Source organism: Marmota marmota, unplaced genomic scaffold (assembly GCF_001458135.2).
Source record: "Marmota marmota marmota unplaced genomic scaffold, marMar, whole genome shotgun sequence".
Taxonomy (NCBI): domain Eukaryota; kingdom Metazoa; phylum Chordata; class Mammalia; order Rodentia; family Sciuridae; genus Marmota; species Marmota marmota.
This window is the reverse complement of record NW_025999891.1, coordinates 6,870,161-6,895,723: the sequence shown is the minus strand read 5'-3', so window position 1 is coordinate 6,895,723 and position 25,563 is coordinate 6,870,161. Positions and strand designations below refer to the sequence as shown.

Below are 25,563 nucleotides of genomic sequence, written 5' to 3'. Positions count from 1 at the left end.
TTAAAGTATTCTTATCTCTATTCTGTGGTTTAGTCAAGCTCAAAAGTTTAATTTCTCATATTGAACAGATTCAAGAAAACCAGTTCCAGGTGTCTGATCTCTAGGTGAGAACCTGAAAACCCAGTGGTAAATGTGTTCTGAATTTGGGCAGCCAAGGATGTGGAGAAAAAGGGAAGCTTACTCACCATTGGTGGGAATGTAAATTAGTGCAGCTACTATGGAAAACAGTACGGAGGTTCCTTAGAAAAGTAAAAATAGAACTACCATGTGATCCAGCTATACCACTCCTGGGTATAGATCCAAAGGAAATGAAGTCAGCTTGCAAAAGAGAAGCCTGCAAGCCCGTGTTGATTGCAGCACTATTCACAATAGCCAAGAAACAGAATCGGCCTGCGTGCCTGTCAATAAACGGACAAAGGAAATATGGTATAGATACTCAGTAGAGTATTACTCAGCCATAAAGAGGGAAATCATGTCAATTGCAGGAAAGTGGATGGAACTAGAGGACATTGTATTGAGAGAAGTAAGCCAGACACAAAAATACAGGTATTGCATGTTTTCTCTCATATATGGAAACTGGAAAGAGTAAAAAAGACAACCTAGAAGAGGGACTATTAGTGAAGGGGACCATCAGGAAGGGGAACAGAAGAGAGGGCAGGAGAGAGGGCAGGAGAGGGTAGAAGGATCAAAGAATGACATAGGCATGTGTGGAAATATCAGAGAAACCCATCAATTTGTATAATTAATATGCATTAACAACTATAATTTCAAAAATCAAAAAAAAATCATTCAGTTTGGCAAGTTAATGCTGATTCCTACAAGAGCAAGGTGCTTAAGTTTTTGTTCTGTTTTGACAGCCTAATTGTGTAACTGAGCAGTGGTGAGTGATCCCGAGAAGGCAGAGGTATGGTCTCCAAACCTTATTATGCACATGCGGATTCTGTGTCCATCCCTCAGGAGGCTCGCTCCCTCTCTGGTTGGACTGTAACTTTCTATTCCTCTCATGTGGGTTTTTAAAAGAATGCAGGGCCACTAACAAAGAGAAATATTTTCACCAAATAACTTGTTTTATGTTTATGAGGTTCCCAAACCATCTTCTGCTATTTTCTCCTATGCGATTGCTGCCAACATTTCTGATGTTTTATAAACCTGAGCACTTGAAGAGCTACCTCAAGGGTCTCTTCGAAACCTGTTTCTGAATCTTGAAAATTCCATCTGTTAGATTCTTATTTGGGCTCTATTTTCAGTTGTCACTAGGGGAAACCAAATCATATTCATTATTTTGTGTGACTGTCCTTGGAGCCCTTGGTAAATAAAGGCAGCATTGTTAGTTAAACGATAGCCATCTGTTTGTTCAGAGGAGCACACTCCCATAGAACACTTGCACCTCCCGCAAAAGGTAAGGTGTGAAAATAAACATCCGGACCCCTGGCAGATCTCGATGAACTGTTGGGTATTACATATTACCTCTGTTCTACAGCATCCAGTTTGAAAGAGAGGCAGTAGGACATCAAAGATGATATTATATTAAAACATCAGAGTTCCCACAGAAGCACATTTCCAAGGCACATGGACAACCCCCACATCCTTTCATCCGATTTAGGTGGTTTTGGCATTCTGAACAGGATGTGACATGCTTTGGATATGGATTACAGAATATTCTTTAAAGTTCTGTGTTGCTCAAAAGACTTTTTCACCTTCCTTTTATGACAGATTAGAGGTAGAAAGTCCCAGTTGTCCTCAGGAAGCCTTGGCAGATGACTCCAACTCCAGATTGCTAAATGTGCTCTCCTTTGTTGCATCTATCCTAGATAGAGGAGTAAGAAGGTCAGGAGATCCAGGTGCCTTTAAGTATGAAACCTTGTGGTTTAAGAACTCGCCATCAGTCATAGCACTTGGAACTAAATAGCAAATAGGGCAGAGGAGCGAGCTCGCCAATTCTGCAGTGTTCTTTGGAAAATAAATACTTTGACATGCTTCCTCTTCCTTCTCCCTGACTCACCCTGATCTACCTAATGATGAGCTAATTTTGTTGCAATTTTATTCTTAAATTCTATTAGTGGATTCTCCTCAGTAGGCAAAAACAAGGCAACGGAGGCTTCTTGTGGTTTTGAGGTTCCTGTCTGCCTTGTTTCTGAACCCTCGCTGCTCTCACCTCTCTCGGATGAGGGTATTGACTGACCACAAACCAGAAAGCTTACTCTGTTGGTGATAAGCACAACTGGAACCTACCTTTTAAAAAGTCCTGCTTCCTTTCCCACCGTCATGGGTATGCTGACCACTGTGGGTGGATAGCTGTTGGAGGTCGTTGAGCGGAGAAGCATCCCAGGAATTCTGGAGACTACTTGATGATTTGTCCCTGACCTGTCAACCTAGCTAGGAAGTCTTCCAAAACCCTCTCCTAGTTGCATTTAATGACACCCCATATCCAATCAATACTTTACTTAAGTTAATTCAATATAAAGAGAATGAATTTATAATAAAAACTCATATATTTCTATTGTACTTATTCAAAAATTTCATCAGTAAATAAAAGGATACAAAATAAATACCTGGAAATAAATGGAATGCAGAACTTTGTAGCTTGAGGCTCCTGCCTAATGACTTTTTTAAATGGATTGAGCTACATAGAGAAGGTCACTGAAAGATCCTGGGATTGGAGCTACAGAAATATAAAGGGCATTTGGCCTGGACCCAAAGGAGCCTCAGATTTAGACACTTGCTAACTAAGTTTAGCTCACAGGAGGTGAAGGTTGGTGAGGGAAATGGAAATTCCAAGAGAAGGGAGGATGTTAATGTCTTCACCTTAGAAAATGAGGAATTAAGAAATATATTTTTTCCAGTTCCTTATTGATTGAATAAAAATAAAAGATGCATATATTATTTAATATAGTCAAGATAATCATAATCCCAGCTAATCATAATTTGGGAAACTGAGGCAAGAGGAACACAAGTTCAAGGCCAACCTCAGAAACTTGGTGAGACTCTGTCTCAAAATAAAATAAAAGGTCTGGGGATGTAGCTCACCGGTAGAGTTCTCCTGGGTTCAATTCCCAGTACTGTTAAAAGAAGAAGAAGTAAAAGAAAGAGGAGGAGAAGAAGAGGAGGAGGAAGGGGAAGGAGAAGGAGTGGGAGGAATAGGCATAGGCTTATACTGATTAAATTTTAGATGAGGAGAAAGGGAATTATTAGTGTTATAAACCCTGATCTGTCATAAAAGGAACTCAGGGGATAACATGTAAAGTTTATAAATTAAGAGCACTATAAACAAGTTAGTTAGTGACTGGAGCTAACCATGAAAAAATTAAAAATAGAAGTAACTTAAAACAAACATAACAGAGGGATCCTGGGTCAAGGAGCTATTGCGTTTCCCTTGTTTCAGCCTCTGTGTGAAATTCCTTTGCCAGGGAATAAAAAGGTAATGTTTTTAATCACCCAAACAAAATAGAAGTTCTGGCTGTTGAATGGAAGTAAATGCTTTCTGATTTCCCAAAATTAAATGAACAGGGGGGGAAGAGGGTTTGAAAGTCTTATCTCTTGAAAATAGTACTGAGGAACTATTGGTATGCTACCAAGTGTCAGGAAAAAAGGGTTAATCCTTCCTTGCTCTGAAGAAATGTCAACATTTAAATTTCTAATTTAAACCCTATTCTGTCTAGAGAACAGGGAATTACCATCCCAGTTCCTACCAGAATTTACAGTTTTTCTAGGCCATTTGGCAAATTTAATGGAATTGAGAGTTCCCAGAAAGAGAGAAAAGCTTGACATAGGGCACAGTCCAAAGGAACAGAAGAACAGAGTAACAGGACCCTTACAAAGTTCTAGCTGAGGGCAGAGCTGATTGAAAGGTTGCAGCTATTCATTTTAAGTAGGACTGTGTGGTCCATTTACTGACCGCTTACCTAGGGTGAGGTCTTCTCCATCCCCTGCCCCTGCCTGCTGCACCCCAACTCTCCTCTGCCCTCCTTTCCCCTCTGATCTCCTTCTCTCCTGCCCCACAGGCGAGCCCAGCACACCTCTTGCAGATCCACCTACCCAAGCATGACTAGTAAAAAGACCCCACTAAGCTCTCTCTTCCAAGTGCCATTTTGAGTCAGAAGAATTTCTCTTCAGTATTTTTATTTACTTTCCCTTCACCTCCCTCAGCCTGTTTGTGGCATGACTTCCGCTTCCCTTTTGCCCATCCTTCTCCCACTCCTGCCTGCGGGAGCCAGCCTTTTCTAACCTCAGGATAAAACTAATCAACCTCTTCTTTTCCTCACCTCGTGTTCCCGGAAAACAGACAGGTGCACTAGGTAACTTGGATTCATGAAAGATCCTTTATAGCATTAATAGACACCGTGTGTGTGTGTGTGTGTGTGTGTGNGTGTGTGTGTGTGTGTGTGTGTGTGTGTGTGTGTGTGTGTGTGTGTGTTAGAATCAGGAAAGTTATGTTAGAAATCCACTGGCGTTCCATCCATAGTTCCTCAATATTTAGCCTAATCCCAGGGCCTGAAGCTGAGTGTTATGGAATCCACCCATGTACAGATGAATCATGCCAAACTGGGATCTCACCTAGTCTTAGATTTACTTTAACTTTACAGCAGTAGCTATAAAAGGAGCTTTGAAAGCGTGGAGAATGTTGGAAGAGCCCCCAGAACGTGCGTGTGGTGTTCCCAGTGTGCTGCACGAGAGGTCTGACAGGAGGAGACCACCTCTTGCTCCCCATCTGACAACCCAGGAGGTTTAAGTATGGTGGTGAGGTTTTGACCATCCAAGACGGATTAGATAATGGCAGACTCTGGGTAGCACTGCTCTTCCTCCTTCACGACACCTAAGAATAGACATTTTATATGGTGAATGGGGTTCAGATCGGATCACTCCATGAGATCCCCTGGTTCTGGCTTCTGCTCACCTCTTACCAGCAGGCAGTTCGTGCATATGAAGGTGAGATACCGCCAGGAGGGCCTTTAAGATTCCAGCCAATTCAGGGCAGTGGTCAGATCTAAACAGAACTCATCCCTGCTGGCTGAATTACTGCTGCTTTAAAGACCTCCAGGGGAAAATATCCCACAGTTCCCGTGGTGATTTATTTAATGACTTTAAACATCCCACTCAGGAAATCTGGTCCTATTTCTAACCAAAATCCCCTGTGCTGTGGTTTCTTCTCCTTCTCAGGGACTGTGGGAAATAGCTGTCCCCATCTAGTGACTCACCCCATGTTCTCATCCCCTGACCTTTTATCTCTCCTTTACCCTCAGCTCTCATTTTCTGGCTCCTTAATAGGCTCAGATTACACATGCTACAGATCCACCACAGCTGGAAAGCTCCTGTGCTGGGATGGCTCTTGAGTCACGTTCAAGTCCTCGCTCTCTGATTAACTGGAAATGCAGAGTTAGTTGGATGTGAGCACTTCCCAGTCATCGCTTATCCCTCCGGGATTGATGATCTCAAGAGAGGGAAAACCCTGAGAAAGGGAACTCACCTTCCAGGGCGTGTGCCATTGCTCACCCAGTGGGAGGTGACATTTTCCTGTGTCTGGGGCATGTCCTCTTGCTCCCTTGGGAGTTCCCACCACAGGAAACAGGTTAGATAGGGAAGAGTTGCACTGGAGTTTCCGTGTGTCCTCCTTAGCAGGAACCAATACAGAATTGGCCCGGCTGGTCGCGAGCAACGTGTTCCAGCTAAAGTTGAAGGGGACCTGTGGGCTGCTGCCCACACCATATGGAACACTTCTGAGATTAGTCACTGCTTAGCAGGCTCTGGCTTTGGCCTAGAGTAAACCTATCTCCAGGAAACAGTAGAAGTGAAATATGCCTATTCTGTCTTCACCCTGAGAAAGCAGATTGCTCATAGAAGGTTTCTCCTTCTACACACTCACTTATGTGGAAATCCACAGAAGTTTCTGTGAAACCAGGGCAGTCAGTAACAGTGTCATAAAACATTTATCGACAACATAGATCTCAACATGTTTATTTAAAGGGTACCAGGTCATGCTGTCATGGAATTTATTTATTCATTATCAACTAAAATGTCCTGAGCACTTAGAACTTACAAAACACTCTCCTACATGTGGGGGGGCAGCCCCCAACCTCCAGGACCTCACAGTCCAGAGAGAGTAACGTGCAGAAAAACAAATGACAATGGCCCAGTAAAGGTCACACTGAAGTGACTGGGAGCAGAAAGACCAGAAACCCCCCAGCTGTGCCTTGGAGCTGCCTAGAAGGGAAACCCTTACCCATCCAGCAGGGAGGACAGGCCCTCACCAGGTCCACCCGAGTCAGGGAACATGGATTCATGTCAGCTTGTCAGACACCTGTGTAGGTGACCAGAGGCTCTAGACCGCCAGGGACAGTCTTATTTTCTGCCAGTTGCCCATAATGAATAATAGAGCTGCCTCCTTCAGCTCCCAAGAGTATGCCAGCAGATGACGAATCCCGTGGCCACCTGACCTATGCACCATGCACAGGGTGCTGGTGGGTTATTCAAGGCAAGCAAACTGATAAGATTTGTGTTTTAGAAAGACAATTCCCATGACCCTAAGGAAAACAGTGTGCAGAGGGACGAAACCAGGGAAGAAGAATTAGCCATCACTCTTGTTGAAAACTCACCATATTCTAAACACAAATTTGCCTAAACCTTAGTTAGAATAATGTCTCCATTTCCAATTATAATTTCTTGAACTTTATCAAATTGCGTAGATGTTCTAAATGTATCTGAGCCTTTTAAGTTCTTAGTAATCTTCAAAAATAATACTAGCTGCCTGCTACCTGTGAACCTGCCTGGTTTTTGTTTTTGTTTTTGTTTTTGTTTTTAATAATATCACACAGACATAAAAAGGATTCTAAGAAACACTTGAAAGGAAAAAGAATCTTAAGACTTTCTTGGGGAAAAGGTCTTAATGCAGAGAAGCTCCGATCACCCAGGTTTGGGTTGGCATGATCTTTTTCTGGGAAGGTGTCACTGACCATTATTGTGACACACCCTTTGGAATGTTTTGCTAGTCTTGCAAACAGGTTTTACCAAGCCACCCACACTTCTCAGCTCTCATTACTGAAACTAGTGAATGTATCTCTGCGACAGATGACCTGGATAGGGGCGTAGTCTCTGAGGCACAGAGCTGAGTTAATTGGACATGAAGACAGAATCAGTCACAGCCTCAGTCTCACAAGGCACAGTCAGTAAAACGCGCTCCGTAGGTGTGCTCCTGTGATCACCCACTCCTGGCATTCAAGTGCCTCCTTCTGGGGCTGCTTGGACTTGATGACTAAGAATGATGAGGGCAGAATGAGACCCCACAGTGGCCAAGTCATCTTGAAGGGGTGGCTGCAGGTGGAGCCCGAGGCACTGACGTGCTCCTGCTAGAGAAGCAGCGTGACAGGCAGAGAGAGAGACTCAGGCTTTGCTTGGAGTCTGCTTTCAGTACATCCTGCCACTTCCTGGGTGGGAGCCTGGGACGTTCTCTCAGCCTTGTACCCGTTTCCTGGCCGGCCAGTGAGGATAACAGCGCCTCCTTCACTTGATTAATGTAGTCAAGCACCTAGCACAGGTGTGGCACACAGTAGGTGCCCAGTTGATGGTAGCTCATTTCATCACGCCTGTCACACCATAGGTTCTGGCCCAGTGCCTTATTCCTTCATTCAGCATATATTTTTTGAGCACATTAACTTGTGGAGCACTCTTCTGTGCCCTGGGGGTACACTGTGAGCAAGAGAAACAATTCTCGGGATGCTGACACACAGATTCAGCTCTCCTCTCTTTGTTTCCCTCTCAGTGTGTTAATTTCTGCCACCGCCACCACATTTATTGCCCTTGCCCTCAACCAGAAGCTGCCTTTTCCTCAGTGGTTTTTCCTCTTAAGACCCCCAAAGGCCAGCACCCCTGTGGCTAGCTGCTTCTGCCTCTCGGCCAATTCTGGCCGAGTAGCCTGAGCAGGGCTTCAGCATCACGGTCTGCCCCCGGGCCCAGCCCGAGGCTCCTACCTTGGAGGCCAAGCTCATCTTCCTTGCCTGGGTTGAAAGATCAGAGGAGTGTGCGCCAGGGCTTTGGCACAGTCCCTGCCTGGCCGCCTGGTCTAGTTAAAAAGAAGTTTAAAGGAAGAAAGACCAAAAGAGTGAAAAGAGTGAAACCTTTTTTTTTTTTTTTTTTTTTTTTTTTTTTTTNTTTGGGCTGAGGATACAGTTCAAAGAAAAAAAAAAAAAAAAAAAAAAAAAAACCCTGCCTAGCCTGCATGAGGGCCTGAGTTTTTTTTGTTTTTGTTTTTTTTTTGTTTGTTTGTTTTAAGTATTTTAAAGAACTTTTGGAAGTTTACATTTAAGGCTCTACATTTATTAGAACTGCTTCCGGTGGTTAAGACAACAACCCTGACTAACTCATGTTACTACTCTGAGTTGATTCCTTGGGGCTTCAATTAAGTAGGTCAAAAGATATTTTCTCAGCTCTGGATAAGGTCCAGTAATGCACTCCAAATCATGCCACTCCCCACTTTGATGCCTTCTAGATAAGGTCTGAAATCATTCCCAGGACCTATGTGGTGTGGCCCACTGCTCCTCACGCCCCTCTCCAAACCCCTCTCCTGTCCCCACCTTGACTTCTCCAAACAAGCTGTACCCCCCCCCACTCCAACATCAGAGGAACAGTTGAAAATGGAATTAAGAGATGGGCCTCTGTGGTGCTCTGTTACCTCTTAGGAGAACTCTTTATCCTCTTAGTTTATAATTGTCTGTATACTTTTCTCCCCATAAATGAATTAGAGGTTCGTTGAGAGCAGGGAACATGCCATGTGTGTCTGAATCCCCACAGCACCTAGCACAAGAGCAGTAAATAAATACCAAAGGAGGGAAGGAAGGCTGCAGCCATTGCGGTCAGCTCTGGCCAAGGACAGGAGCTTGTGGACGCCACCTGGGCCGTCCACACACCACGGCACTGACTGAGAGCCTCACAGCAGTAATTGCCAAGTGGAGAGTGTTGGCCTAGAGAGAGGGACCTCACACCAACACATTTTCCTGGGTGATGCTGTGAAGGAAGCTGATGTGAGCTTCATTTCCAGGTTTTTATGAGTAGTTAGAAACTTCAGAGGAAGAGGAAGAAAACCTACTGGCTATTTGACAGCCCCCTGCTCAGTCATTTCAACCACCCAAAGGGAAGGAAGTGGAGAGGGGTGAGGATCCTCGCCTGTGTAGCCTGGGCTCTGCTCACAGCTCCACTGAGCCCCAGCACCTGTGGCAGCGGCAACTCCACACAGATGTTGGAAGCTGGTAGTGAACAAGAGAAGGACTTCTCCACCTTATCTCCTGATGGTCAATGGGCATGCTGGAGGCATGTAATGGCTTCCAGATTCCCTACAGTTAACCAAAGCAGATTTCAGTCAATTGTTGATACATCTCACTATCTCTTGCTACTTTTATATTTCCTCAGATCTTTTAGCCCAGCAAAAATAGTAATAAACCAAATTATTATACTTAATTCAGGTGGCATTTAAAAAGCCAAATACATTAAATTAATTATATGGTAGCTCATCTTAAACCGCTCTGTAGCTGTTGGAGGCGTGATCAAATGTCATACAGACAGTGAAGGGACAGCACAAGCAAAGAGAAAAACTGTGCCCCCTTTTAGCTCCTCCTGCACAAAGCAGACCTTACTTATGTATTCAGCAGCACATGCTGAGACACCACATCTGAGCTTCAGATGAACGGAGTCATCACACAGTAATTTGATATCTGTGTGTTCAGAAATACATAAGAAAATGGACAATTCACCAGAAAGAAAGATGTACAAATGGTTGATAAACAATTGGGGGTGGGGGGTGGGTAGAGTTCAACTTCATTAATAATCAGGGTTTTTTTTTATCTTTAGCTTATCTTTTTTTTTTTATTCTAATCAGTTATACTTGACAGCAGAATGCTTTTCGATTCGTTGTACACAAATGGAGCAGAATTTTTCCCTTCTCTGATTGTACCTAAAGTAGGATCACACCATTTGTGCCATCATACATGTATCTAGGGTAATGATGACCATCATAATCAGAGGTATGTTAAGTAAACAATAAGATACCGTTTGTCCTTCAGCTCATTGTGGTTTGTCTTTACGGTCACTGTCTTTAGTTGTGCAGATGAAGTGGGAGTCTGTGTCGCAGTCCGGCTGCAGCAAAATAACCGGGGGGTGACGAATAACTTGTGTNGCGGGGGGACGAATAACTTGTGTACGTTGATACAGCAGGAGTGGGAGCCGTTTATTGCAGGACAGGAGCAGTATTTATACATTCCACAGAGCTTATCTAATTAGCATAAACTAGATACATCAGTCAACCAATAAGGAATCTCCACACTTAATGGCTTGTTTTTGTTACTTCTCAAACCACTCCCTCTGGCATTTTGCCAGGCACCATCCAGACTTGTTTACGAACTTTAACATTCCCCTGGCAAAATGCCAGGTGTTATTTTGACTTGTTTACAGACTCTAACAAGTCTGCACTGAGATCTTGCTGCTGAGAGGAAAGAGATGCCATTTGAAAAGGTGAATCTGAAGTTTTCCAGATGTTCTTCCCCTTTAAAAGGTGGAAAGAAAATATCATAAAATATTAATTGTAATTATTTCAGGGATTACGTTATACATCTAGAATCAGAGGGAAAATAAACATTATTTTATTTATTTATTTAATGCACATAGCTCTTGCTATGTTTTTGAGAAAAACTTGTCCTAAAAAAATAATCAGAAATGGGACCAAATTTATATGTCAGGATGCCTATAGAAGTTATTTATAAAGCATGAAAATTTTAGAAATAGCCTAAGCAGTAGAGGAGGAAACAAATATTGGGATAGTCATGATGAAGTTTTTTAGGGCCATTAAAATTTATCTTCCCAGCTGGGTACAGTGGTGCACACTTACAATCCCAGCCACTCGGGAGGCAAGGCAGGAGGATCACAAGCTCAAGGCCAGCCTCAGCAGCTTAGTGAGACCCTGTCTCAAACTTACAAAAAAAAAATAAAAGGCCAGGCATAGAGCTCAGTAGTAAAGCACCCCTATGTTCAATCCCCAGTATCACAAAAACAATCTTTTTGATGCCAAAATTGCTTATGATAATAAGGTTTTTTTAAAAAAAAAAAAGTAGGTAAGATTATATCCAAATTGTGATCACAATTCATTCATCTTTGAGAAAATATGCATTAAAAGAAAGCAGAAATGTACCAAAATGGTTAAAGTTGAAGGTTTTTGTTTTTTAATACATGCTCATTGAAGTAAAGCAAGAAAGTTCAAAGATGTTCTTTGAACTTTTCTGTGTTTTCTTGCTTTACTTCAATGAGCATGTATTACTTGATAATCAAGGGAAGCTCGAAGCCAGGCGTAGTGGCGCACGCCTGTAATCCCAGTCCTTGGGAGGCTGAGATAGAAGGATCACAAGTTCAAAGCCAGCTCTCAGCAATTTGGCAGACCCTAAGCAACTCAGTGAGCCCTGTCTCAAAATAAAACATTCTTTAAAAAAGAGAAAAAGACCTGGGGATATAGCTCAGTGGTAAAGAGCACCAGGGTTAAATTCCCAGTACTAAATAAAAGGGGAAGAGGGTATTGAAAGAAAACACAATTTTAACTCTGTATGGCAAAAGCTAATCACTAGAAGAATATGTAAAATATTAATGTTACTATTATTAACATGTCAAAATATTAATATTTCTCTAGATGGTAAAATAGTATGATAGGTGAAATTTTGTTTCTTCATACTTTTCAAATTATCTACAATTGAATATGCATGAATTTCAGATTTAGAAAAAGAATTTGGAAAAAATGAAAGCAAAAAAGAAAAGTTCAAAACGTAAATGTGACTGAGCTCGTGTCAAAAGCTAGAAATGCTCATATGCTTGTAAACATCTTCAAAAATGTAGTTTTCTGGGCCTGGGGTTGTGGCTCAGCAGCAGAGCACTTGCCTTGCACACGGGAGGCACTGGGTTCGATCCTTGGAAGCACATAAAAATAAATAAATAAGATAAAGATATTGTGTCTATCTACAACTAAAACAATATTTTTTTAAAAAATGTAGTTTTCAGAAACATTCACCTACTAACCATGAGAGTCAGAATTTTTAACTTTAGGTGTAAGAGCTTTGTATTGTGAATCATTTATTGCAATTGTATCTAGGTATTAATATATTCTTAAATCAAGCACCTCCATATCAGATATTTCTTTCTTACAGTAGTTTTCATGAAATCGTACCATCTCTGAGATATTTATGAACTTTGAGAACTCTATCTCTGATGACCTGCCATAGCTATGTGTTAGTCACCATATTCATGCAAAAATAAGGGACTAGACCATTCCTCAGATTAGTTGCATATTTTAACATCAGGCACATTCATTTTGCCATACTTTTTTGCAGTTGAATGAGGTTGCTGTGGGATGACCACTCTGTAGCTGCATTACAACACAACATCGATAAATGCAAAAGGTGGCACTGGGGCTGGGGTGTGGCTCAGTGGTGGAGCACCTACAGGGGAACTGAGGTGTGACTCAGTGAGAGAGCAAGTGCTTAGCTGGATGCAATTTGCAGCACCACAGAAATAAAGATAAATAATATAAAGTTCTGTAGCTGGGAATGGTTATAATTTATGTAGATTTCAAAAAATTTCTGAGTGTAAAATCAGAAAAAGAAAAAGGTTTAGCTGGGCACAGTGATGTACATCTGTAATCCCAGTGACTGTGGAGGCTAAGGCAGGAGGATTGCAAGTTCAAAGCCAGCCTCAGCAACTTTGTGAGAACTTGTCTCAAAATAAAAAATGGAAAGGGCTTGGGATGTGATTTAGTGGTAAAGCACCCCTGGGTTCAATCCCTGGTACCCAAAAAAAAGAAAGAAAGAGAAGTTAAAGGTAGTAAAAAGTGTTAGGGATAGAAATAATAGAATAAGAAGGCGATGGTAATAAAGTATGTGAGAAAAGTAAACTGAACTTCAGACAGACAATAGAGATCCCAATTGTATTTACATTAAAAGTATAGTATATGATTTTTATTTTTAATAAAGCCTTTTCTTTCAGAAACTTCCCCCAACAAGCAAAGGATAGAACATTCAGGATCTCATTCAGTAATTTAGAATCTCTTCAAAGGCAATCTAATTTGTAATACAAAGAAGATTTGTAGCTGAATGGCCTTTAGCCATTAAGCCTATTTTCATCTATAAAAAGGAAATTGAAAAAAAAAAAGGAAACAATGCACGACCAGCCTGAGGACCAAGTTTAAATTGTGCATGTACATGCACACACTCATGCACACACACACACACACACACACACATTCTGAGATGCTTGGTAAACCTGTGCAGAGAATAATAAAAACAGTTAACAACCTCATCCCTGGTCCACGCTAGGCTCTATTTAAAGCACTGTACGTGTGTTAACTCACATAAACCTCACAAGGCTAGAAGGCGGATCTTATCATCCCCATTTTATGGCTGAAGAAACAGGCACAGAGAGATTCAATAGCTTCTTCAAGATCACAGCTAATTAGTAACAGACAAGAACCCAGGAGGTCTGGATCTAGTGTCCCTAGGCCTAGCATCGCATCCCCTAGACTCTACTGCCTCTCAGATGTAAGACTCCAGTATTCAAAGCAGGAGGGAAATATTCAGAACAAAGTGCATTTGAAAATAGAAAATGAGAGGGGCAGCAGAGACGGACCTTGAACATGACCTCTGCGTCCTCTCATCTCCCTGGGAATTCTTACCACAGCAAACCCAGGGCGGGGACTGTGGTGGAGCCTCCTTTTCTGGAGCAGGAAACATTTCTGGGCCCTTGTTGTCAGTGTGGCGTTATTTGATGGCAGCCATTGAATGGAGAGTGGTTTGTTTGCTGTTTTCAAGTCACAGGTGGGCCTGTGATGACAGCCTCCCATTAGTTATTTTCTCTTTATCCTCAGTGAAAAAGCATTAATATAATGCGCTTCCGTAAAGTGTGAAGTAAAACACATTTAGTCAGACTTCAAAGAACAGCTCTTTACTGCCAAGGACAAATCCTCCCATTCTGCACTGTCCTAACTCTGATGTTAACTGTCAAGTGCTCATCGTTTCTCTCTGGTCTGTCGTGCCCGAGATGAGCTGCTCCTGGGGAGTCCAGAAACTCAGCGTGGAACTCACTCCTAAGATCAGGGAGGGCCCTGCCCCTCAGACTGTTGGTTGTTATTGTCCTGTTTTAAGTTAGACCACAGGTCGACAAACTAACCCCCAAACTAAATCTGACTCCCCACCGGGAAATTTTTACATTTTTTTAAATGTCTGGAGGGACAAAAATCAAAATAATAATAATAATTTGAGATGCCTGAAAAGTACATAAAATTCAAATCCAGTGTCCCTAAATAAAATGTAGGAACAAAGCCATTCTGGCCAAGTGAGTAGTTGCAATGTAGGCTGTGTGGCCCATAAGCTCTGCCCCTGAACTGGACCAACAACATCTCAGCCCCACCCAGGTGGATCCCCTTCACCAAAGATGAGCTCAGGCTGCCCAGTGAGAGGCTGGTTCTGTCTTGCTACATAATAACTGCAGTGCTGAAACTCTGTATTTAACATTTGGTCTCACAAGTCACTAACTATTCACTGCATTCATTAAAATGTCCAGCTGCCTTAATTAGAGCAGTGTCCCGACATTGTATGTGTGTTAACTATTTGAAGTCCCTAGGAGCACCAAGCCACATCCCAAGAGAAACATCACTGAGATACAGGTCCCACAAGGAGTCTGTAACTTCCTTAGGTTAAGGAATTAAGCAGTATTCACCTTTTGACAACCCAAAACACCTGTAATAGTCCTATTTTTCCTTCTTTTAATTTGATGATCTGAATGCTAAATTTGCTATTGTCCAATTTATAAAATTTGAATCTCAAGAATGAGTTGCTGACCCAATAGTTGCTGAAATTCATCTTCAACCCCACGTCTGCAGTTTAGGATGGGCTCCTGTGAGCTACAGCTGTCCTGTGGGCAGTGTTTCATGACTGGGAACAACTGCTCCGTCCCAGAATGCTGACCTCCTCCCACTTGGAGAGCCTCAGGAGCCCGCGTGGCCTTTCGTTCAGATCACCCGCTTATTGATCACCAGCATCATGCCAGGCCTTGACCACCATGCCGGGTGGGGACTCAGAGCACCTGCAGTTCACGGTGGGGGTGGGGGGGACACACAGGACACATCTATAAACTGCGGCAGAGTTAGAAAAACACAGGTCGACAGAGGTGGTAGAGATGAGGTGCGGACCCGTGGGAAGATAAGGGAAGGGTTTATGGACCAGTGGTCCTTCAGTTTTGTTCATTCCATAAGGAACCACGTGCCACGTGCCATGTCCTCAGCAGCCATGGGTCACATAGATAGCAGCCCTACTGTCCTCAACCATCCTTTCCACGTGGGCAGACACACCAAGAAAGCAGATGACTAAAAATAATTCTAAATGGTAATAAGGGCTAAGCAGGGTTCTGAGAGAGAAAATTAAAGGGTAACCTCTTTTGATAGAGTGGCAGAAAAGACCAGATGAAGAGGTGACGCTTATACCAGGACTTGGAAGATGAGAAGGAGCTGCTTGTAGGAAAACCAGTCCAGACACAAGGAGCAGCTACGCAGAGGCTCTGAGGCAGAAACGGACTAGGGGTGCTGAGGAACTGAAAGACCAGGCATTGGGGAGACAGTGGTGGGGAGAAGAGAAATGTGAGGGGGGCGTGGCTCTTGCAGCCCAGGGTCTGGAACTGTCCAGCTGGTTGGTGGACGTGCCCCTGACATGATGGGCCACAAATGTGAGATTCAGGAAGAGCAGGAAGAGCAGGCTGGGAAGCCAAGGAGGGGACAGACCGTGACGGGCCTCATCTAGCAGGCACAGGGGTGTGGTTTCACCCAGCAGAAAACAGGGCAACTGTGTGCTTCCTGGTCAAAATATTTTTTCCAACAACAGAGGACCTCCAACTGTGGAAATCTGGGGAATGAGCTGGGCACAGTATTGCACACTTGTAAGCCTAGTGACTCAGAAGGCTGAGGCAGGGGAATCACAGGTTAAAGGGCAACTCAGCAAGACCCTGTCTCAAAACTAAATAGGACTGGGGATATAGCTCAGTAGTAAAGCACCCCTGTGTTCAGTTCCTAGTACAAAAAGGGAAGGAGGGAAGGAGGGAGGAAGAAAAAAAGAATTTTTTGAAAATATAAATAAGTACACGAAGAAAAAAAATCTGTAAGCACACATCCAAACCATTTTTTAAATTTTAATAGCTTCTATGCATACATACATATGGTTTTCCAAAGGTGAGATTTCTCTACATCATCTATTTTATAATTGCTATTTCCCTTAACTATAGAGCCAACATTCTGAAAATGTCTTCCTGTGTCATTAGCTATTCTTTTTCTAGTACTTTTAATACCTACATGGCATTTCATGCTTAAAATGAGCTATTTGTTTAACCAGCCCATATTGTTGAGCATTTAGAATGTTCCCAGATTCCAGCATTTTAAAAAGTGCTGTAATAATTATCCTCAGGCAGATATGTTTACTCATATCAATAATTGTTTCCTGAAAGTTCCTAGAAATGGAATTATGGGGCCAAAGGGTATGTGTTTTTCAAGACTTTGTACATATTTCTAGATTAGCTCCAGGAGAGCTTACATGGCTTCATGCTCCCACCAGCCAAGTGTGAGTGTACCTCCCATGCCAAATCACTCTCTGGGTACTAGTTTAATTCAACAGTGTGGCAGGGAAAAGCTTTCTATATCCATTGTTTTCGTCTACAATTCTTAAATGAAATGGAACGTTTTGTCCTGTGGGTCTGCTTGTCATTTGTGAATTATACCCTTTGCTTTTTTCTTCTGGGATGTTCATCGGGTTGCCAATTTTTAAGAGCACTTTATACCTCAACCATTAGTCCTCATATTTGGTGCAATATTTTCCCCATCTATCTTTTCAAACTGCATTAATTTTTCTACAGAAGTTTTGCATTTTTATGTGGTCACACCTGTCTTCTCCTTTAGCCTTGGCATGAAAGTTTTAAAGTCTCACCCATCCAGAAGTCAGGTAAATATTCATTGATATTTCCCTCTCACTCTTCAATACTTTTGTAAATCTCAGTAATAAGTTAGCTTAATCAGACTTCTATGTTTAAAAGATAGTTGCAAAATTGTGGAGGAGGCTTTCAAAGGGAAGGAACCAGGTATTGCACTTGGTCATCAGGGATCTGTCTGTGCCTATGATTCTCTTTCTCTGCCCCACACAGTGCCACCCTGCAGCAGACACCCATCAGTGGTGTCTTTCCTCACATGCAGTGATTATCCACCTCAGGTGGGGGACAGGGATGGGAACTCCTGGCTCAGTTAAGACTCCCTGGGGAGAGTTAAAGGAAGGAGCACATTTAAGAGAGGTTTACGGGGTTTGCTGGCAGAGCTGGCAAATGACTGATCATAGAAGAGGAGCAGAGTAACAGGTGAGTGTCGGGATTTTCACTTGGGTGACTGAATAGTTGTGTTTCCATTAACCTAGACTCTGATGGGGAAAGGGGGCACAGTCAAAGCCTTGGCAAGAAGGGGAGGCACAGAGAAGATGATACAGACGGCTGAGGATTCATGCATTTTGAAGGGATATAAGTTAATTCAGGTCGAGATGCCCAAGCAATGAGGAACAGGAGTCTGGACCAAGGGCTGTGCTGGGGGTTGTAGGCTGGGAGCCAGCTACTTAGGGGAAGTTGAAGTAGTGAGAGTGAATGAAGCTCATCAAGGAGGAGCTGGGGACACTGAAACTCAAGGACGGGGGTGGGGTAGGGGTCAAAAAGGAGAAATAAGCAAAAGAAACTAAGAATTTAGCAAAGAAGTAGAACTCAGAATAACAACAGGGCCAAGAGAAAAAGAGTTTCAAGGGCAGGGACTGGTCCCCAGCACTGAAGCTTTCTAGCATGGAGCCCTCCGATTCCAGCTAGTGCTAGACTCCTCCCTGTTCTTCCCACCCACTGGGTTCATTTTCAGGTCCTTCGAATTCCTCCACCCACACAGACTGTCCTCTCCATCAGGAGAGCCACTCACCTCCAGCGGCACCACCCTGGTCATCCCTCCCCACAATCACAGCTTGGTTCTCAGCACTCCCTGAACATGATTGCTGCTGCTTTGGGGCTAATATGTCACCTTGTGTGATAGTTTTCTACTTATCGATACTTTTCAAAGGAAGTTCCCCCAGCAACAGAGATGTTACTTCAACATTTGCTGAGGACATAGCCCAGAACAGCCTATGGCACACTTCTTTTAAAGCCCTGTGTTTGTGTTTGTGTTTTTTAAACAATCAGTGCTGGTTTTCATTCTACCATTGCAGATGTGGGTTGTAATTTAATTGAGTGCTAAATGTTCCCAGATACTTCCGTGGTGCAGAACTGATTCCCTAGCATCTTCGTTCCCCGACCTCACTTACTATCCTACAATGCTGGGTATCCAAGGGAACTAGTGGCCCAGTTTAAGAAGCTTGAATTTACACATATGTGTCTCCCACCAAATCAAGAGCACTTCTGCTGCAGAGACTGCCTTCTCCAACACCCCATCCCTAGTGCCCAGCACAGTATCTAGGTCACAGTAGGCACTGGGAGAGTGGGCAAAGGAAGGAGGGAGGAAAGAAGGGGGTGGACAAACAGGTTCGTGGAAAGAAGGAAAGGAGAGGGGAAGGGAGCGAGTAGACGTGTGAGTGGGTGGGTGGGTGGGAGGGGGAGCGAGAGGGAAGTTGGGATTACAAAGGTTGAATAATAAGCAAAACGGAAGGAAAGTGAATGTATGTGAACTACTTTTTAAGAAGCTGTAAGGTGTGATGAGAGAAGGCAGTAATTATGGATGGTTTAATCTGAGGGCATTTGGTGGCATTGGGGTGGTTTCAGCAGGACATGGGCTTTTTGATCTAGGAAAGAGATTTGAACATGTTTATGGGCTAAGGAAAAAGCAGGGAGTAGAAAAAAGACTGAAAATGTTTATTTCTTTAATTCACTCAAGAAGTACTTATTAAGTACCAACAACATCCCTGGCACCTTGCCAGAGAGTGAGCGAGACAGACTGTTTCTGTACCATGGAGTTTTCATTCTAGCAGAAAATAGGGGTGGGGGAGAGATGGGCTCACAGGCAAGATGCTGATGCTTTCTTGGAAGAGGAACATGTTTTAATGTTCGTGCAGGTCACACAATTATGGAGGTAGGATTGCTGAAGAATAGCAATACACATGGGGCTGGTCTGTGGCTCAGTGATAGAGCGCTTGCCTTGCATGCATGAGGCCCTAGGTTTGATCCTCAGCACCACATAAAAAATAAATAAATAAAATAAAGGTATTGTGTCAACTACACCTAAAAAATAAAAAAAAAAAAAAAAAACCCACACACATTCTGAAGCTGGCTGTCTCTGTGTGTGTGCGCGTTGGGACATGGAAGAACAGGAGTGAAGCTGGGTGGCTCTACGTGTACCTGCAAAAATGTGTCGTGCCCACGATTCAGACAAGGTGGTGCTTTCAGGATGTAGAATTGGAACAAGGGCAGAAAAGACATGGCTGAGTCTCCGTCTAGCCAGGCAGCCGAGCCTTTCCGGTCTTGTATAAGTGACTCACTTCCCTCTGTGTGGTTTTCTTACCATATCCTGCTTAAGGATGACTGTCCCATCCAAAGACACACAGTCTGTGCCGGAGCAGCACTGCGTGTGGACGGGATCTGCCTGGATTGTGTCGATGCATGTTCTCATGTGGTCGTGTGGTCAGACACTGTCCCCGGCTCCCCACCTGAGGGGTGTCTGCTCACAGCACAGCACCCCCGCCCTGAAGACTCAGGGCACCGTACTCTGCGGTTAGAGAGAGTGAACAAAATATTTTCAGTGTCAGAAACCACAGAGCTCATTTATATTTCCAGATTCTGTTTTACAGATGATATTGAGAGGAATTGTCTTTGAATTGGATGAAAAGATTATTTTTACTTACTTCCCTTATTATTTCTATTCATTTTATTATAGGCAGTCCTCAAAACCACTTTAGAAATGGGAAGAGTATATTCACAAGTACCTTTTCAATGACCTAGAAAACAAATCTACAAAGAACACAGAGGTTGGACTCTGGACTCATGATTCAAGTGTTTTTAATGATGCCGTATTACGAGGCCTTCCTCATCCTACTCATCCTTCACTATTAACTGGGGAACTGTTTACTTTAGTCTTTGCAACAGGTTAGATTATGAGACACCAAACACTAAAAAACCAACACCAAAACCCCCCAAAACTCTGTAGTATTGGAGAAATATTATATGGCATATTGGTTAAAGTGAATTATTGCTTAAAGTTTGAAATTATTTTGTTTATATTATTCATTATCAAAGAAATATGACCTACTCTATTATCAACACTGAGCTTTTCATTACACAGCTTTTCATTAAATTAGGCACATATCAGCCAGGTGTGGTGGCACACACCTGAAATCCCAGCGACTCAAGAGGTTCAGGCAGGAGGATCATAAGTTCAAAGCCAGCCTCAGCAACTTGGCGAGACCCTGTCTCAAAATAAAAACAAGAAGAGCTGGGGATGTAGCTTGGTGGTAAAGTACCTCTGGGTTCAATCCCCAGTACAAAAAAAAAAAAAAATTAGGTGAACTTCCACAGAACTTCCTTCTTTTCAAAGGGCTTTAACACTCTGCATTTTACTCCTTCCTTGCGATTCTCCTGTAAGGTAAGATAGGTGACCATGGAAAACACAGTCACCGTAGCCTTCATTTGACAGATGAGAGAAAGGAGGCACTTGGACTGAACAGGTCACGGGTCATGGGCATCTGCATACGTCACAGACCTTGCCACCCAAGAGCTCACAGTGTGAGGCAAATGGCCATTTATGAGAGTAAACCTCCTAGCAGGCATCTAACTCGTGGTAAACCATCTCCAAATGTTAGCTACATAATATTCATTTAAAATTATAATTCCCAGGGCTGGGGCTGTAGCTCAGTGGTAGAGTGCTTGCCTTGCATGTGTGAGACCCTGGGTTCAATCCCCAGCACCACATAAAAAAAAAAATAAAGAATGTTGGGTATTACTTCAATTTACTATTTTAAAAAAAGGTCCCGTTAAAATAAATAAATCAGTTAATTAATTAAGATTATAATTCCCATGAACAGAAATGACATTAACACCACAATAGTAGAGCTTTACAATTGGAAAGTCAGTACTGTGCCCCTCCTATGGCCTTGCTGACATTGGCAGGACATGGCCCAGGGATCACTGCCCACTGCCCACCTTTAAATGTTTAAGTTTGTGTTTGTAACAAAAGGTTCTGCCTCTCGTTATCCCTGCTCCTATGCTGCGCACCTGTGGCTTCACCCCAGCACTGGGGAGCAGGTCGCTTTTCCACATGGGCTAACGATCGCAGAAGCCACGGCCTGCCGAGGTCCTCTGGAGGAACTCAAACGGTTCTACCCCTTCTCTTTTCCCCAGCTCCCTTCCTTAACCTAGATATTCTAGAGGACAAATTTTAGACAAAGCCAAATTTCTTCGGTGGGTGATAAGCCCAGAAGAAGAGGTGTAGGGTGCCACAGCAGCCCCCCGTAGGGATCACTCTTTATCCAGAGTATTAAGGATCTAAGGGGCTTGTGAACTTGGGATGCTGTGGAAGGTGTAGGTTGTTTGGACAAGATAATCTCGAAAGCCATTTCCTAATAGACGCTTCTATGATTCTAAGGCTGCAGAAGTCACCTTTATGCCTATTGTCACGGCAGGCAGATACGGTAACAACTGTGCAGGACGGAAGAGCATGGTGTTTATTTAATTTACCTAATCACTTGGAGCTTCGCATTCCTCAGCTGTAAAATTGGGATAAAAATACCTGCCTCGTGGGGTTTTCATGCACATTAATTTAAATCAGGAGACAAATGTAAACTGCCTGGTACAGTATGTGTCAGGTGCTCGTGGCTGATAATGATGTGTGATGATTCACAATATACCCTGTGCTGTAACATACACAGCAAAGTCTTGATTGCTGCTTTGAGTAAGATGAGTGCTCCTTTTTTTTTTTTTTTTTTCTTTTTGGTGATGTGGTTAGTCTTCAGTAATGGAGCTCAGTGAAACCTACATACCCAAACCGAATGAAGCGAACCGCCCTTTGTTCTCTGAGGTGCATCTCAGAACTTGCATCTGAGCATTACTGACCTATCCGTACTGCCTGTAGGTTTTACAGACTGTGATCTAATGGGATTTGAGATTTCTCTCTTGGGGTCTCTGCTACAGGCGGGGAAACACATTGTTCCATATTTGGAAGCATGAAGATTCAGAGAAGCAGTCGGTTCTCTTTAAATGAGTATCCTGGCAGCTGTCCCACCACCACCCGCCCCCCAAAAAAAATTCCTTTGTGTGCTTCTCCAGGAAAGCTTCTAGAAAAGAGCCAGCATGTAGGAATTTAAAAGACAACTGGTCCGGAACAGAAATGTGTGCTAAAAATACTAAAACCAACAAGGAAGGGTCCATCATCTGAAAGCAAAATAGACTCGGTATGCCCCTGCTTCTGGACCTGCTTGCACCGCGAGGGCTCTGTGCTATTTGGGGGTGACAGTAATTATGGAGCTGGAGTGCTCCTTGGCAGAGACAGACAGAGCTCTGAGCAGAGGGATGGTTTCCATGGCAATGGCATCAGCATCTGAATGACTTCCTGTCACAACAAGTTGGTGATTTAATGAGTTCATTACTGAATTCCAAAGGAAAGCCAGAGAGTGGATGAACTGCTGTTCAGTCCTCAAAATGGTTCATCCTTGGTGGGGGAGTTCATCCTACCTGGTACAGCACCAGAATGGACAAAGTGCTCGCAGCTAGTACTCAGGCAGCCTGGGCACCCAAGGTGGCAGGCCAGGAGAGGGAGTCCAGATTGTGAACCTGCAACCTTGTGTTCTAGAAGGCCTCCGGGCCAGTAATTCTGGGAGTATGAATCACATGAGGCTCCGTGATAAGCTTGCCCTGTTTTAAACCTGGTGAAATGAATGATCACAGGAATTGAGCTCAGGGCTTCAGACACATGCCCTCAAGTATTTAGCAAAAGACCCAGGACAGAGAAACAGACCTTAAATTCTGTAGGGTACAAATAGGAGAGGGAGAAGGGATGGCCCCGTACTTTCTTCAGTACAGTATAGAACACCTGCATGAGACGAGCAAACAAAAAGCATCTATATAATTCCGGAGTGCCATTTATGGCCAACCACATATAAAATTCAAGCTGAGCCACGTGCAGCGGGGCACACCTTTCATCCCAGCACTCGGGAGGCTACAGCAGGGGGGCAAGCTCCAAGGCCAGCCCGGGGAAACTTTTTTTTTTGAGACTAAGAAATAGCACAATAAAATGTATCGTAACTAACCTTTCCTACTACTCTCTTTACCAATGAAAACCTGCCATCTGGCCAGTAGAATAATGTAGCTTTAGCCTGATTCGTAACTCAGGGCCAGGTGGGGGCAGAAGTGAGGGGGCGGTGATGGTCCAGGAGCTCTTGTTAGTAGGAACTGAAATGGATTCCCTCCCTCTTGTGTTCCGTTCCCCATAAAGTGTTCACACCCAAAGTGTTTAATAATAAAGACAGAATAAATTTAGAAGGACGCATCAAATGGGAAAATACTGTGCTTCCATTTCCTGACTACTTCTGGAGTGCCACCAGGGAGCCGTGTGCTTTTCCCACGTCTTTCTCACCTAACCTTGTATAACCCCTTGAAGGCGGGCATTGGTCCCCTTTTCCAGATAAGGAAACTGAGCCCTAGAGAGGCTGTGTCACTTGCTACAGGTGACCACCCCTAGCAAACAGCAGAGTCAGGCTTTCGGCTCAGTTCTCTCTGACTCCCCATGTTCTTACCCACTTGACCTTCAGGGAGGCACAGACTGGGTCCGGGGCATTCAGGAGAGAGAGCTTGAGAAAGGAGCTGATATTTGGGGGAGCAGAAGAAGGTACGCAGGTGCCTCCTGCCTGCCTCCTCCCTGCCTCCTCCCTACACTAAGCTATGACTCCTCATCCATATTGTAAGGCTGTGGCCAGATCTGTGCTCAGTTACAAAGAACAAAGGAAACTTGGAGAAAGAGATCTCAGAGCACTAAAAATATTCACTATCTTCTATCACATCATTTACCAGATCAACTAATGAACTTGGTATTTGGCTTATTTGGTCTTTGTATTTTTATGCTTTGAATAGCATTCAAGGTGAAGGGTGTGTGTGTGTCAGGGTGTGTGTGTGTGTGTGTACTCGGGCCAGCGTTGATCCTTTTCTACTTGAATGAAGACAAGGAAAAGCAACTGCCGGACTGAGCTGGCACTCACAAAGACATGAAAGTAAAATGTATTTACTTTCAAAAATGGCATCTGGCCTATTTCCCTGGGTTGAGAGTTATTGACCTATCCGTGTTTTTCTAATCCTAACCAATCAAATGCAGTAAGATCAGAGAAGGCTGCTAGTTGGTTGGTTGGTTGGTTGTTTCAGTACCTGGAATTGAACCCAGGGCCTTGTGCATGCTAGGCAAGTGCTTTACCACTGAGCTGCCCCCTAGCCAGGTTGCTAGTATTTTCTAAGAGTATGCCCTAAGATGTGGCCAGTAACAACACTCTGGCCAACCCAATCCTCCTCTTGTTGGGAGAGTCCTTTAAAATGTATCACAATTTCATTCAGTCACGGGTACACTTTTGACTGTTATTTAAAACAACAACAACAAAGCTAGTGTCATATGAAAGTAAGCAAGCCATTGCCTTACTACCTGTGGGATTATCTAATCAAGATTTAGGGGGCTGGGGATACAGCTCAGTTGGTAGAGTGGTTGCCTCACATGCACAAGGCCCTGGGTTCAATCTCCCCAGCACCCAAAAAAAAGTATAATTTTGGGGGGCTGTGGCTGTGGCTCAGCGGTAGAGCGCTCGCCTAGCATGTGCAAGGCCCTGGGTTCGATCCTCAGCACCACATAAAAATAAATAAATAAAATAAAGCTATTGTGTCCAACTACAACTAAAAAATAAATTAAAAAAAAAAAAAGATTTAGCACGCCACTTCTATGGCTGCAGTCTCTGTTCTGCGCTCTCCACAGATGCCTCCCGTCTAGGCTACGACGTGAAGGGCACCCTGGGGTTGAACAGCACAGCAACTCATGGATTTTAAATAACTCTCAACAGATAATCAGCAAAATCATGTGTAATCGTGGAGTCCCAGGACTGGGGTAGAGCTAAAAACCATGGAATCCAGTTTCCTCCATATGTGTGCTCTCCACATAGCCCCACCCCAGGCTTAGATGCCTCTGGGGTCAGGAACTCACCACTCCCTGGGTTAGAGAAGGGCCATGACACTCTAGCCTCACTGGACTCATCACCAGGCTGAGCTTATGATGCAGGGAATATTAATAAGGTAGTTATCCCTTTTGTCCCTAAGCCGTTGGCTCTCTGTAAGGTTACCTCCATCAGGGTTTTGCAAATGCAGCAAGGTGTAAATGTCACGCTGTTCCTAGGCTTTAGATGTCCCTTCCCATAGAGTCTGCGAGTCTGGACGTGCGGATCAATAAGGTGTTAATAAACTGCCAGGGCACAGCTGAAACCGGGCTTGCCGGATGTCACAGGAGAGGCAGTGTGTCTCACCTCCCTGTCACCCTGTGGGAAGCAG

At 43.6% G+C, this 25,563-nt stretch overlaps 1 protein-coding gene across 1 annotated transcript in view; it reads left to right on the top strand.

Annotated features, from left to right (window-relative positions):
* Myo1d (myosin ID) overlaps positions 1-25,563 on the top strand; it is a 314,007-nt gene that overhangs the window by 247,028 nt on the left and 41,416 nt on the right. The gene's annotated exons all lie outside the window — the stretch shown is intronic.